Here is a 12,643-nt window from a genome sequence, read left to right on the forward strand (position 1 = left end):
GCATCAAAATTAGTTTAGAAGCAATTAGGGTTTTACCCTAGAACTGAAAAAAAATAGAAGAGAAATTTGGGATTTATACAGCACCACCACAAGGACCACCGCGCTGGCCTGAAGCCCAGCCGTGTGGAGCACCCCTTGAGATGACATCATTTGACGTCTTAGACCTCTACCGAAGCCCTTTAGGCTTCTCTACATACTGTGGACAGCCAGGCCGAAGGCCTGGTTTGGTTTTCTACCATGGGCATGCAGCCCTGACCCATGCCAGTGCATGTTAGGCTAGTCCTTCATCTCGGCCCATGCCAGCAACTTTGCTACTGGGCTTAGTCCTTGCCACGGCCCGCAACTCCATCAACCAGCCCATAGGGTTGGGGTTGGGCTTGTCCTTGCGGCCCAAACCAAAACCCAGCTTCGGCTGAGGCTTCCTGATAGGAGCATATTTATGCGACTGAGTTAGCTTGTTCTCATGCATTTATGTTGTTATTCCTTAGTAGTTTTAGTGTTTAAAGTCATTTTTGTGCAATTTCAGGTTCTAAGGACAAAGTATGCAAAAATGTGCATTTTGGAGCCTTTTGGAGCAATTTTGGGCTTGGAATAATTATCACATGCTTGGAACTAAAAGAATGGACGAAATTGAAGACCTAAAGATGAGGATTCCTACTTGAAGTAGGAAAGTTAAGCCAATGTTTCCTATTTTGGTTTGATCTTTCCTAAATCCTAAATGTCCCTAAGTTCTAGCAACATTGAAGGTTTCCTATGCATTTTAGGACACAAATTAAGGGTTCCTTGTACCATAACAAACCTTTGTCGTGCACTCCATCCATGTTTAATTCTTGCATCAATCATCACTTCACTTTCACCTTTGAATCATTTCAACACCACTCCATTTTACCCATGCTTTGCATCATTACTTCACTTTCACCTTTAAATCATTTCAACACCATTCCATTTTACCCATGCTTTGCATCATTACTTCACTTTCACCTTTGAATCATTTCAACACCACTCCATTTTACCCATGCTTTGCATCATTACTTCACTTTCACCTTTAAATCATTTCAACACCACTCCATTTTACCCAGTTTACCCATGCTTTGCATCATTACTTCACTTTCACCTTTGAATCATTTCAACACCACTCCATTTTACCTATGCTTTGCTTTGCCTTGCACTTCCTCTATAAAAGGAAGTGTGTGTAACATAAATTGAGTTCATACTTGGTTAGATCATTCACTCTCATTTCAACACAACCTTCATCCAAACACATCCATTCATCTTCACATCCATTCCTCAATACAAACAAACCTTCAAACACTCACCAACACCTTATGCCATAGCAAAGGAATGGAAGGAAAGTGCTTGGACGTGCTTGCTGTCCAACTTGGATCGTTGGAGCATTTAGGTGTTTTCTTTCTTTTATTTCTAATGTTTAAATTCATTTTCTTTCGTTTTGTTGTAAATATGAGTGGCTAAACCCTTCTTGGCTAGGGGTGATTTCAAAGCCATGATTATATGTGCAATATAATTTGATAAATTCCAGTTATGAACTCTTGAATCGTGAATGCAATTGGCTTAACTATTTGATTGATATCTTATTTGTATTTGTTAATTAAGGGTCGACACTTAATTGGCATGCATAAATCCGTTGCTAGATTATAAGGAAGTTTCACATAATCATTACAAACTTATATTCACATGTAGTGAAGGTCGCTTATAAACGATCGCGTTAAGTTCAATTCTTAGCATGAGTGACATGATGTCATAGTTGTAAGTGCTTTGTCAATGCTTATGATTTTCATTAAACGTAATGATCTTTGATTGTATCTCTATTATGATGTCATGTAGGGAACTTTAGAAGAATGTTTTGGATTGTCGAATGATGTCATCCAATCCAATAAAACAAGGAAAATCTAAGAGTTAACTAGTGATGTCACGGTTAATTTGGAGCATTGTCGTTCATAATTCAATGAAGTAGTAACTGGAAATCGAGTTATTTGCATACATGTCATGTGTGGAGAAAAAGCCTCTAGCTATCCCATCCATCATCTTATTTCTCACATTCGTTTTACAATCCTTCTAGTTTTTCATACTTGTTTGTTTGTTTCAACTTCATCCAAATCAAAACCCCCCTTTTAGTTTCTTGTTTCAAAGTGTTTCAAATCTGTTTTAGTTTGTGTTTTTAAGTGTTTTGATTTAAGTAAAAGTCAATTTTCGTCCAAAGTCATTCCTAGTGTCTAGTTTAAGTTTATTTGGTTGTTTTAAGCTGTTTTGAGTATTTTAAGTTGGCTTTGAGTCTTGTGAGTCTTGTTAAGTGTTTTTAAGTTAAGTTTTATGTTTTTGATCAGTTTAGAGATTATTAGCAAGCCCTCCTAATCCCCGGTCCAGAACGATCCCTACTTATAATTGTACTACAATTGTCAAAAGATGGTTAAATTTGTGTGTTAAGATAATTTTCGCACCACTTCCTCACATCACCCGCAAGCCAGTCTTGGGCTGGGCTTGTCCCATACATTGGTCTCAGCCTAAAACGCCAGCAGCCTTGCTACTAAGCTTCTCTGTCTCTCGGCCCGTGGCCTGCAACCATGTGTGGGTTGCTTTGTGACCACCCAGAAGCCCATATACCTTTAGGGCTTTGCCTTACTCACGGCACCCAAGCCTAAATGCTATTGGGCTATGGTTTTTCGAATCCAATGCTATTTTTGACATTTTAAATAATTTTAACCCGAGCGTTATTATTATTATTTGGTTCTACGATTGACCATGTATGGTCTGATCTATTGAATTAATTAAAGTGACTAGCAGTCCATTAATCTGACAATTAATCCAAAATTATTGGTCTGAAGCCCACTTTCAGCAATTAACGACTCAATAAAGTATTTCGTTTCTTTGAATCATTGACTCACTTTCGTAGTCTCCGAAGCACTCACACTTGAGTTCTTGAAGTAACCCAAATCCACTACACTTAGTTGTATATTGTACTATGTGTTCTCACAAGTACCTTCTTTTATGAACCGGAAGTTCATAACTAAACTCGAACCTGTAGTTTCGAATTTAGTGCCTTTGAAACTCAAAGTTTTCATAAAACAATACACCCATGAAAACCCAACATTTTTTATGTAAACCATGTCCTAAAACCTGAATGTTCTAACTTTGATGCTTTTGGATATATTATTTTCTATAGCACCAATCTCAATCTTGTTCCATCCATTCAATGGATCGTCGAACTGTAACAAGTTCGATTTCATTGATTGGACGTTTCTTGACCGAAACCACTTTAGGTGGGTACAAGACGTGAATCTCCACTTAACTATCAAGAAGCTGAGAAACCATTGTAGCCAACAATGGCATGGAAAAGCTGAATAAGCCATTGCCATGATCTTCATTTGAAGACTTATGCCTGAAGCATTACAAACAAAAGTACCCCTCAAACGAGGATTCCATGGCTATTAGGCTCGTTCCTACAAACCGTCTAATTATGAAAGATATTGCCTGAAACACACCATGATTACGTCCATGAATGAGTACGATTCTGAAATTTATAAATCCGATCGAATTTTGACTGAAGAATACTTTTTCTCATCCTTCTATGTTTCTAACTCACTCCTGAAGCAGCAGTGTAGAAAACAGAAGTTTACCAAATTATCAGATCTGATTATTACCACAAACGTGAGAGAAAGATATAAAACTAGCTTCAACTGGAGTCTACTGAACGGTATAGACCCAGTTTGGCTGGAGTTCACCAAATGGCTCAACCCAGTTCGGTCAAAGCCTACCGAATGGTGATGCCCTGCTTTAGTAGGGATGCACCGAAGGGCATGCTCTACTTCTGTAGATATGCACAAAATGGTATTGCTCTACTTCGGTAAAGGCCTACAGAACAGACCCCTCCAACTTCGGTTAGAGCTTACCGAACCCAAGTTTAGGTCTATCTCTCTCACGATCCAATTTTGAGTTTGTTTTTACAACATATGGTATAATCAGGGCTTGTCAAGGTGTGGCATCATGCCCGAAGCATGATCCTTGGCACCTAAGACTTAAAACTTCAAGAATATGGGATAATATTCCCAAACCTTAACCTTACAAAATCTACTTCCGTCTTGATGGAATAGATCATTGGTTATGCACCTGTTTATGCCCCTACCAATATTGTTAAGGAGTACCATTCTAGTAGTCAATATGTGAGACTAATTTTACTCCACCAAACACCATTGGAAAAGCAGGATTTTGACATGGATGGCCTTGTTGGCCGAATCCCCTTTGTAAACCATTTACTTTATGAACATTTTTCTATGTTCTTGGATTCACATTTGGTGTTTGTTTTAGTTATGGATAATCTTATTGATATTGTCCTCGAATATGAGTTAATTGAATCATGTTTCTGGTATACATGTGACTGAATTAACACGTAATTAGGTACGAATGTGGGAAAGTTAGTTGTCTGGATGAATGCAATACTACGCATACTAACTTTATATCTAAATCACATCTCTAGCAACGACTTCAGGTCTATCGAACCTGATTAAGAGCATTGGCATGCTCCTTATTGTATGAATGGTACTAAATTATCATTTAAGAGACCTTATATTCTCATCGTTCCAGAAGAATGTGGTTGGGTGTTTAAGGATATTTTAGATGACAACAATCATAAATGAAACCACTGAAGAAAATAAAGTTGCATATCTTTGCACCACCTCAAAAAATGAGCCTAAAGCTTTGCTTTAGGGCCAATGGGCTATCTCTTAACTGGGAACATGCCGCATGTGGCAGGCCTAGAGTCTGGTGATTAAGCAGTTTACTTGTTTTGGCACGACCATTTGAGAACAATGATGCTCCAACGTATCTCCTTACCGAAGTAAAGATCTTGTGCTTGCAAGCACATTTTGCCAAGCCTGCTTGTTGTGGGAATTGATTTTCTAAATCATTCCTAGCAAAGATACGAAACAACCCCTCGTTTCATAGTGGATTCAAGGGAATATATGTGGACTAATCCAACCAAAATGCGAACCATATAAATACTTATGGTTTTGGTTGATGAATCGACAAACTGGTCACATGGTTATCCACATGCATTGCTGCTAAACTCATGGCCGATTCTAAAGGTTCACCACCCTACTTTTCCCATAAAGTCTAGGAGACTGGATAATGTCGGAGAGTTTATATTGATGGTTTTTTGATAAAATATTGCACGTTTTTTGGGTTTATAATTGAACATTGAGTTCCCATGTTCACCTTAAAACAGCCTCGCATAGTGATCATAAAGCACAATTTAAACGATCGCCCGGACCTTGGTGAACACAACAAATTTTTGGTTTCTGCCTAGGGCTATGCAATCTTGTACGCAGCTATGTTGGTCCACCTTGAGGCTCATTGCCACCCAACCTATTTGACGTTACAGTTGGTTACTAGGTACGGACTTGAAATTTCGTATTTACGCATTTGGGTGTGCATTCCATGTGCCAAGTTGTGCCACCACAACATACCAACATGGGTCCTCAAATATGGATGTGAATCTTTGTCGATTACGATTCTCATTCGCACAAGCTCTCTTAGAGCCCTTGCAATCAATTTCTTTATCATTCATTTATGGATTATCACTTCAATAAGATAGTCCGCCGTTAAAAGGATATAAGAACGTCAACATTCCTATAGAACAACGATAATTTGCGTGGACATTGCCCACTATGTCTCATCTTGATCCCCATACCGCACAAGTGTGATAAGTAAGTGCGATGAATTCTAGCTTTCTGAATGTTGCTTCAAACATATTCCTATGATCTAGCTAAAGTGACGAGATCATATACCAGCTGTAAACATACCTGCAAAGATAGACGTACTTAACGAACATCGAGTCAACATCCCTGAAGGGTGTGCCACCCTTAAAGGACGGTTTGGCCACCCTATTGGATGACCCGGTACACCGGTGGATAGCCAATCAATTTGTCTTGGCCTGAAGCACGATCGATCACTCGATTTATAGGATTCGCTTCCTTAGAAGAGGAAGGTCACAACACAACAATGAATCCATACTCGATCGTTGTCTCAAATCATTTCCATTTCATGAGATTAATCCGGATTGCTCCTAAGACTTGAAGTTCTTGGTCCAGTATACTAGTTTGGATGAGATAATGGAATTGGAATAAGATTATCATCGATGATGTTTTCACTTATATGGTAGCTACCGACATAAATGAAAAGCAACAATATCGAACTGTGTTCCATTGATTAGTGACAACGTAGAACTCATTGGACAACTGAAATTACAATCCACGTTAAATTCCTTACCAAAGTGTGTTTGGACCTATCGGTCCTACACTGCCCAAGGTAATCCTGCTGTGTTACAAGTGGGGAAGGAAGCGTAATGAGATGAATGAAATAATGCGATATGATGCACGTCTTACGGCGTAAGGTTTATCTCAAACGTCCTGTGATTGACTGCAACATTATGAAATATGGTTAGTATTTATCCATGGGGATATAGATACAGAGATTTACATGTAAGTTCCTGAAGAATTATATGGACTGGTTCAAATAGTTTCAAACCACGGAACAACCTTTCAATTGGTTTGAGGCGTTCACTTATGGATTGAAGCAATCCGACAGATGTGGTATACCCATTTAAGTGATTATTTGATCAGCTAGGGATATGCAGTATGCTCTTGCGTGTTAAACTATGAAGTCGTATTTCGAATTGCTAGAGTTACAGTTTATGTCAATGCCATGAATCTCACTAAGACTTTAGAAGAGCTTGAGAAAATTGCCTCTCACCTGAAGACAGAATTTGAGATGAAAGATCTTGGGAAAACTTGTTTATGCCTTGACCTGAAGTTCAAGTGTTGTTCTGATGGTACTTTGGTCTACCAGTCAAACTACACCTCGAACGTGTTACCCTTTGAGTATACTTATGATCTTCCATATGTTATATGCAAATGAGACCCTTGAAAATGTTATGGAATCTGGAGTTCCATATCTGAGTTCAACTTTGTGCTTATTGTACTTAGCTCATTGCAATTATATAGGACATCTCCTTCGTTGTTAATCTATTGGTAAATATACAACACCGCGCCTACACGCAACCACTATATTGGTATTAAAGACTTACCCTGAAGGTACTATGGATTTGGACAAATTCTAATGCATCTCGAGTGATCCAACCACCTTAATCCTCAGAATTATGTTTGCCTTGTTTGTTATGTTGACGATGGTTACTTATCAAACCCGCACAAGGCAAATCCCTGAATGGTTATGTTTTTACCATTAGGGATATAGCAATATCTTCGAGGTCCACGATATGACCATAGTTGCGAAATCTTCGAATCGTTCCAATACTCACATTACTTCACTATGCCACACGTGAGACATGGTTGAGAGCTCTTGTTGAGCATATTAGAAATACTTGCTATTTTCATCCATCGTTAAGTCCTAATGACGATCCTTGAAGACTGTGCTACATGTATCAACCTGACCAAGACATGATGCATCAATAAAGTCAACGCCAAGACATATTGCGTCTACATCTACATCAACAAAGCATCAGGAGATTGAAGTCATGCAAGCCGATCCCAGACAACCTTGCCAACATCTACATGATGTCACTGCCGAAGTCAACCTTCCATAAGCTTGTCAGAGGAATTGGTATGCCTAAGTATTCATATGTAATGCTTGTAGTTCTCATTTGGAAGTTCTGTCAAACTCAGGGGGAGTATCTAGAAGTATACTCACTTGATCTTAATATACTCTTTTTCCTACGATTAGGAGCATTTTCCCACTGGGTTTTAGCTACCTAACTAGGTCTTGACAAGAGACCCGTCCTGGGCTAGTCATATATCTTGTGAGCTCTTCTACTTGTGTCCAGAAGACGTATAGTTTTGACTTAATGCAACTTCTCACTTTTCTTCTTAGTCTATGGGTTTTTTTCTCATCTTGGGTTTTACCATAGCGAGGATTTATGAGTTTTACCTTTTATGCATTCTTCCGTTGTTTTGAGATTAGCATTCACTCATTGTGCCGATGACTTCATCAATTATACTTACTTTATCGCTAAAGACCTGATGCACCATTTAGTTGAGTATTTACACACTTAAGGGGGAGTGTTGTGGTCCTATTAAAATAGGAATGTGATTGTATAAATAAAGACACAATGGGGTGAGATAACACACATCTCAGAATTACATATCTCTTTTTTCTCTCTATTGCCACCGACCTCTTTCCCTTTCTGTCCTAAATACAGTTCAGTAAAATAGACCTACAACAAATATCATTTTTTATCTTTAATGTTTATTCTCATGTTCGACTCTTTTTTCCTTTTCTCAGTTGCTTCCTTTCAACTCCTTTCTTTTTTAGGAAAACTAACGAAAAATCAAAAAAAACTTTAGTTTTAATGAAAAATGACAAATAAAGGTGTAGTAAATAGTGTGGAGCAAAAAATAATCAAGGAAATTATGGAGGTGACATGTGAACTTTTGAGTGAAAAAGACAAAAGTACCCTTGAAGGCGCATCGGGATTCCCACGCTCATGCAATGGACAATGATGACTCAATCAAGGTCAAGGGTGATCAAAATGGTATTTATTCAAAACCCTTTCATCACTCCTCATCAAATCCTCACCCACAAGGTAACTGCCAATTATTCTTTCCAAATTGGGATTAATTACTAAATTAATTGATTAATTACCAAATTTAACATAATATCTTGCAGTTATATTCAAAATACCATCATAAGTGGCCGATCCTTATTTCTTCAAATAGGGCCGGCCACACCCCTATATATAGCCCCATCTTCACACCAAAATGCAAATTCATTCTCTCCTAAAAAATTCAAAAACATATTTTCTCTCAAATTCTAACTTTGGCATCGGAGATTCTTCCGCCAACCGTACAGGTCACGTAGGTGACTTCAACTAATATGTCATTTTATATTGATTCATTTCATTTGGCTTACTTATGCATTGTGGAGATGATTGAGATGGCATACATGTGGTTTTGCTACTCTCAAGCATGGTTCTTATATACGTACGTAGTATTATTTTCTGGGAAATGATACGGGTTTTACGGTAAGGGGTTTTTACTTTTTGAAAGATAAATTGTTTTGAAAAAGCTTTGTTTTTGCCCACTCACACTTTCTGTTTTGCGCCCCTCCAGGTTCTAGATAAAAGTTCTTGCTGGTGGCTCACGAGGACTCCACGGCTGTTCTGACAGACATCCATCAGTGTAGGGTTTCTTTTATGATATGTATATTTAGTAATTAGACTTCTGGACTTCATTATGATACCTACGCTCTGGTTGTTGTGTGTATCTACACTTTAAACACTTCCACTCGCACTAATATGCTAGTCTATTGTAAATTAGTTAGTTGGTTTTTAGTTATTCGTATTTTTATATCACGTTCACTTCCGCACAGCGCATATGGCTACGTCACCCTGACGTGATATCTAGCATGCCTTGATTGGGGTCGGGGTGTGTCACCTAAACTTTCAATTTTTATACCAAAAAAAAAACTTTCAATTTTTATATTTTACCACCTGGACTCTCATAATTGTTGTAATCTACCATATACATTACTTTCTAGCAATTTTGCCAATAAAATATATCACTAGGGATATTGTTGACACACCCCGACCCAGAATGTCCACTTGGACTCCAAATCGAGCTATGTTGGTTGACACAAGAAGGTGACGAAGCCATAAAGTGTAGTGATGTGGAAAATGTAAATAAATTTAACCCTAAAAGTGCTTAAATATAAGAGTGCGCTTGTGAGTAGGAATGAAACCATTTCACACGTAATGTCAAAGCACAAGTAAAGTATAGTAAAATTAGAATAAGAATTATACAAGCAGGAGTAGTCTACAATATCAACGTTTGCCTAAAATCCTTGTCGACACAAACACTGCCACTAAATCTTGGAGGGGCGAAAAACAAGGGTGAGTGGGCCTAAAAATAAATCTTTGTAAAAACATTTTCAAAAACGTATAACCCCTCGTTGCAAATATTCCACAATATTTTGTAAATAAACACCTAACATCTAGTAATCACAATATCTCGCCTCAACAAACATCATATTGCGTGCTCATCAATATATGCTAACATGAGTTCATGCAGAGATATTTTAACATGAACAGGATTGGGTGTAAAGAAATGATTATGCTCTAGTACTACAATCACGTGAAGACTAGCACTACGCGCATCATATACAAGTCTTAATTGCCAATAGCAATCTAGGACAAGACTGACACCTACAATGGATCCAAAGTGAGCGTACGGTGCAATGTGAACATACACGTGAAGACTAGCCCGAGCCCAGGTGAGTACTAACACAAGTGTAGCACACGATTTGCAGATAACGTAAATATGATCATACAATGGTAAATCGATAATTCTAGTTGATATAATACCATTCAATAAAATATCAATCATGACCGTAAATAAATCCCATAATAATTCACATACCTGTGCATCCCAAAGGATTTAGCATCATTTCGATAATTCTTATAAATGTTAATCTAATCTAGGCATAACATAGAAAATTATTTATCAAATATATAAATGGAAACTTAATAAATATATAATATTTATAAGCAAAGGCCCACTTACAAATCATGTCGTCGTGTCGAACCCGCCTTGCGAGCATCGAAGATCCTTGTGATGCGTTTCATCTAGAAACAAAATCATTTAAGTAAATATATGACATACTTATGTAAATTCGCATATTTGTACAAAATACGGCTAATAAAGGAGCTATTTAAAATGGTCAAATTTTGGAAAACAAACGGCAGATTCGAGTTCGGCACATTGAGAAACCTAAGGAGGGACATCGGGCTCCTCTACGCTCCGCCATACACGCCGCCACAAGTTAGCTGTACTGGCAGCCACGCGCCGGCCTCACGTGCCCACACGTACAATAGTACTCCTCTTCCTTGTGAAGATAAGGCTTGGACAGATTTCAGGGTTGACTTTCAAAGCTAATTTCTAGCTCGATACTTAACCATTTTCAGAGTTCTACCTATGCATTTGAAGTTTGTAATGAGGAAAGTATGATCATACCATAACAGGGTCAAAACATGGTCGGAGACGGCCCAAAAAGGCCTAAAAGTGGCTGGTCAGTCACTAGAAAAACTAGGAAAATTCCTCCCAACACGTTTTTCTGCACCAAACTTCCTTCAAATCAAGCATAAAAGTTATAAACAACACTAGATCATGATTAAAAGAAGAATTTGAGAGATTTTGAAGTTTACCAATGTCAGGGATGGTGGCAGCACTAAAGCATAAAAATATCTCTCATAACGTGAATTTACCCAAACGCCCTTCACGCTCCATAATTCGTAAAATCTTTTGTAACTCCGAATTCAGTTCTGCTTATACCCACGCGTTCGTATCATGGAGTACATCGAGAATACTGTAAAATAATAGCTCATACAGGTTACAAAATTAAGGACAGGTTGTTACAATCTACCCACCTTAAAAAAAAATTCGTCCCCAAATTTTGAAATAAGTTACTATACATAAAAATACTCAAAGATAGAAAGAAAATATATAAAGAAGAAATCAAGCTAAAGCGGTTGCATAAAAGGGAATGTCATTCCGTCGCGATCGGATTACAATGATTCCTTTTTCATGCCTCCAACTTAGACTTCCTTCTCCTTCATCACAACATTATAATATAATACCTTTATAAAAACATAAAATAAAAAATAGATATATAATAACATAACGCCAAAATACGTATATAATAACGTAAAATTAAAATAGTTCTATTGAAATCAAAACTGTACATAGAAAAATGATTTTCACCTATGCACTCCGAGAATATACGTGTAGTATCTTTGGGTCAAGCACAAACAATAAATAAAATACTAACATAGATGGGCCTACTTGCCCATTTGCTTAATGAACCCAATGAATAAGTTATCGATATTACAGTCTGCAGCCCAAAATATCGACCACTCACTTGTTGTCCCAATAAGCAAATAATAAATTCTTGAGAGTGCAATATTACCATCTTGCCCCTCATTGGGAAGTACACATAAATCATCCGATTAACGCCTCATCGCGTTCACATACTACCCTCTCGAGCGACATCGTCAATAGTACATGATTTCCTACCTCGAAATCTTGATCATTCGAATACTTGTTTGCAAAATCTTCCGTCAATCATGTACTATGTATAAAATCTCTATACAACACCTCAAACAGTACCATACCCAAACCGGAATAATAATCGTCATTATAAGCAACTCTAACAAAGATAAGCGTCCGTTACAACCATGCTAAAACTATAGAACGAATAAACACAACAAATCCACTAAGGCCTGGATAGTTTGTTCAGACTGGCCATTAGTCTGAAGGTGAAATGTGGTACATGACAAAACTTAGTACACATGGCCTTTAGAAGGCTTCCCAACACTGGAAAGTAAAACACATGATGTGTATTTAAACTAACTTAAATAATAGATTAATTTAAACCAAATTAAACTCGTAAGCACACGAATTAATTGTAGAAATATTTGAAAATATGAGGTCAATCCCACAGGGATTGCTTTTAATATCAATTCAACCAATTGATTACATGAAACTTAACTAAGAAACGAATGATCGATTAATTGATTATGAAAAATAATTAAAACTCCAACTTAAAATTAAACCAAGAATATGAA

Source organism: Malus domestica, chromosome 04 (assembly GCF_042453785.1).
Source record: "Malus domestica chromosome 04, GDT2T_hap1".
Lineage (NCBI taxonomy): Eukaryota > Viridiplantae > Streptophyta > Magnoliopsida > Rosales > Rosaceae > Malus > Malus domestica.